At 36.9% G+C, this 4,544-nt stretch overlaps 1 pseudogene; it reads right to left on the reverse strand.

Moving 5' to 3' along the window:
- Window positions 1-3,522, reverse strand: LOC118343736 (annotated as a pseudogene).
- Window positions 3,523-4,544: the final 1,022 nt, after the last annotated feature.

Genomic DNA, 4,544 nt, shown 5'->3' on the forward strand with positions numbered 1-4,544 from the left:
CTAGTTTCCCAGAGTGTCAAATCCAAAAACATAAGCTCGTAGCAAAGTTCTGGGATTCAAACTTCTTGGTGATAACCGTGATGAGAAACGTGATAGCCAAGATCTTGAGAATTTTTCTTTGCATTCAGATAAGGATAAGCCTTTCCAATTCATCAAAAAAATCAAGGACGATGGGAGTTGCTTAATGGCAGTTCCTCCTATAAACAGCTCTTTCAAAGCAATCATATTCCCCAAATTCTTTAGTAACTTTTCAAGCTATAAGCAGCCAGACAAGTTAAGAGTTTTAAGAGATTCTAATTTAGAAATTCTTTTTGGTAGATTCCTAAGGTTCTTGCATCCTTTTAAATTCAACAAAACAAGCCCTTCAAGATATCTTACAGAGTCATGAAGCTCAATCAAATTTATGCAACCTTCTAGAACTAGTATCTCTAGATGTGGGACTTGCGAGAATCATGGTGATTTGCAGAGATTCTTGGAATAGCTGAGATTAGGACTTTCAACTTGTTGAATACTTGGATTATGTATATAACAACTGAGATTTTTGGTTTAGCCAAGACTATTGGTGTGTGTGAACAAAAAGATTTCCAATTACTAACATCAAAAGAGGAATATAAGGTATAGTAAAATTCGTTACCCTATTCTCCTTCCAGACTTCTTTAAAATTACTATGCTGCAAGTCAAGCACAACAAGGTTCTCTAGATAAAGGTTTTGCGGTAGAATTTTCATTGGGCAATTATGCCAACAAAGCCATCTTAGCTCTTTGGAAAGAAGCTCAAAGCGTCCTATGAGACGCACATTTTTGATCTAGAGCAACCTCAAATTCTTCATCTTTGCAAATGCATCGGTTTTCAGATGTAAGTCCGCAAGTGAGGGTGGATTTAGCATGAGACTCTTCATTACTTCAGATGCCTAGCAAAATATGAAGTTAGATTAGCAACATATTCCTCCTCTTTCTAAGGCTAGAACATACTTGAACTGGAGTAGGCCTAGATATTCTGTTCATAACTTAAAAGTCAAACACTTGAGAGATTTAGATATGAATAGCAATGTTTAAACCGAGATTGAATAATTTTTAATATTGTAAGTTGAGCTTTCAACTAACTCTAGAGAAGTTTTGGATCAAATGACATATAGTTAAAATATCTTCACACAATGATGCAGGAAAGCTAACAAGATAGAACTCTCATGCAAGCCAAGAGATCATTTATATATATCTTACCATATGTTCACTGTGTAGTACATTTAACGCGTCCTCGTAAAACCACAACCTACTATGTCTTCCTGGATATTTACGTGAACTTTTGCGAACAATCTCCCTTCCTATATCTTGAATCAAATCGTGCATCCTCAGCTTACCATGGAGATCTATTATTACAACAGACCTGCGAACAAGATTATTAATACGAATATCCAGAGAAAAACCACAACTATGGAGAATTTTGGCAACATATTCTCTATCTATCCCTATAAAGAAGCATGCAATATCAAGGAATATGTCCATTGTTTCCTCATCTTATGAATCAATGCTTACTTGAAGTACTTTTTGAATATCATGGTCAGGCATTTTTTGTAATTTTTCCACTGTGCTTTTCCATTCGATAATGCTTTTTCCCACGAGAAAAGAACCCAAAACTTTAAGAGCTAATGGATGCCCTCCAGTATACTTTACTACACTAATGGACAGCTCATGGTAATCTTCCATTGGATGGGGCATCTTGAAGGCATGCCAGCTAAAAAGTTCAAGAGAGTCTGTGCAAGTCAATTCTTCCACTTTATATTTTTCATAGTTTCCTAATTGCTTTAGCAAATCTTTATCTTTCGTCGTTGCAATGATTCTACTCCCAGCACCAAACCAGTTTGTGTTTCCAGCTAATGCCTCTAGTTGATCCACGTGATCCATGTCATCAAGAACAAGAAGAACTTTTTTTCTAGCAAGGAGTTTCTTAATCCAATAGATTCCTGTATCAACATTTTCAAATGGCCAATCTCTGTTTTTCGAGATATCAGTAAGAAGAGTTTTTTGTAAATTGACTAAACCATTAAACTGTCTTGAAGTTTCTTTAATTTCTCGGAGAAAACTACTTCCTTCAAATCCATCACATACTTGGTTATAAACAGCTTCTGCTATGAATGTTTTACCTATTCCACTCATCCCATGGATGCTAACAATGCGAACATCATTATTTTCCAGATGTAATAAGGCTTTCATCTCCACAACACGAGAATCTAATCCTATCGGGTGTTTGGCCACATTCAAGTGATAAGGGTGTAATTGATGGGAAATTTCTTTGATGATCATATCGATGAACTTTGCTTCATACCTGCAGATTACAATTCAAATGGAAAATAAGACAGTAAGTTATTCTAAGCAATTAAGTTATCAAAGTTATTGAGAATATAAATTATATTTATTTTTGTATAAGTTCTTGTCATATAGCACACATAGCAGACCCACCAAACTCATCACACTTGCTAAGATTTTGCAGCATATAAAGTTTACAATTGGAGATACAGACACATAGATCGACACCTATATCTGAGATTTAGCAAACAAGTCCTACACAGTGAACATAAAGAAAAGAGAGAATTAAAGGAAATAGAATCTTAGGGACTTGATGGGGCTTTCTTGTTTTTGTTTGCTTGCTGTTAAGATCAAGAACAATAAATTTCATTAAAGGAGGGTAGATATATTTCTTTGGTTGAATGGTCTCTCCATGAAATTGTCGTGTCAAAAACAAGTCTTTTGAAGCACCATTTCAACATTCCTTTTAGCTGTGTTTGTATGTATGTATGTATGTACATACGTATATATACATTCACATACATACATACACGACACGCGCGCGCGCAAATAGATATATATTATATATATATATATATATATATATGCATATATGAGAATATTTCAGAATTCTTGGATTATAATGTGTCCGTCCAAACAGCACAAGCATGACCAAACTAAGCCCAACGTGAAGCATGACGTAATAATTTGAAATTGTTTTTGTATAATACCCGTTGGAAACACTCTCGAGATCCAAGCCGGAACAGTTTGAAGCTTCAGTTAGAGCTGCTCTCCACCTTTTTACCCTCATCATGTCCTCCTGAAACTGCTCTTCATGCCGCGCAAATGATTCGGCAAAAGTTCCAGTCTGGTTTCGAACATCTGTCGGGCTCACATGATAAAATACAGGAAAAAAAGTGTGACGTTTCGTATTCTTGCAACGCACAATTTCTGCAAGCTCTTCAAGACACCTCTTAGAAGAAGCATACCCTTGGGAAAAGACAACAATGGAAATCCTTGATCCACGGATCGCATTGAGTATTTCGGTAGAGATGTTTTCCCCTCTTCGAAGCGCGTCGTCATCTCGGAAGGTTTTAATTCCGGCTCTCACCAAAGCGGAGTAGAGGTGATCGACGAAACTCTTGCGAGTGTCTTCACCTCTGAAACTCAGGAAGAGTTCATAAACCCACTGATCATCAGAACGGTGTTCCAAAGATGATGGAAGGTTTGGAGTAGCCATGGAAACGAAGGTGTTTCTTGGGATTGAGATTGATTGGACTGGAAAAGAGACAAAACTTGTGAGTTAACAAACGGGATATAGAGAGGTTGTCACTTCTCAGAATCAGAGAAAGAGAGAACGAAGAGCATAGAGAGAGAGAGAGAGAGAGAGAGAGAGAGAACTAAGAGCTTAGAGAGAGAGAGAAGTTGTCGGCAATCTTTTGAGTTTTGAAGCCTTCGTGCGTTGACAATTTCCTAGTGGTACTGCTCAGTCAATTGCAATGCTGAGCGAGTAGGGTATGTTGCATCGATCCTATTCGTCCATTTTTCGTCAACGAAGTGGCTGCCATGGCAGCTTACCTTCCCCGACAGTCACAGCTTCGTTATATAAATTCAAAATAATGCAAATTGCGTTATCCTGTGTAATTTTGTTTTTCTTGCTTTCACACACATTCACACCCGTCCAGTGTTTGTCTATACTCCAAAGTGAATGGATTTTGAAGCCATCTAAATTACGTGCTATAGGATGCAGATCGAGGAGATTTTCTAATCCACATTCCCAAGCTCTCTTTGTGGGTGGGTTTCCAGAAGGACGTTCAAGCAATCAAAGCATATCGACCAGCATTCTTTGAGTGCCAGTACCTGCGAACCTCGTTCTCCGGCCAGATAAAATCGCGGCCATTCTCGGCACCTAAGCATGCAGCAGGTGTGTGAAGAAGATTTTTTCCATGCATTTGTCGGATTATAAATTCCATTCTCTGTAGAAACGCAGCTTTTATTACACGTATCCGCCTGCATCCATATGGGGGGCATTTTAGTAGAATAACGACGTTCTTATAACTAGTTTACAAAAATCTCAATGCATTTAAGAAAAATGATATTTGCTATTTTAGAGAGAAGTGTCAAGCATTTTTTTTCAATAAGTTTGGGATTTATATAAAAAGAAAATTATTTTTTTAATAATAGACCAAATATTTTTTTAAAAAATATATTTTAAGACTGTATCTAGCATAGCATTACTTTACATTTAAATCAGGATTTGAA

This window comes from Juglans regia, chromosome 5 (genome assembly GCF_001411555.2).
Source record: "Juglans regia cultivar Chandler chromosome 5, Walnut 2.0, whole genome shotgun sequence".
Taxonomy (NCBI): domain Eukaryota; kingdom Viridiplantae; phylum Streptophyta; class Magnoliopsida; order Fagales; family Juglandaceae; genus Juglans; species Juglans regia.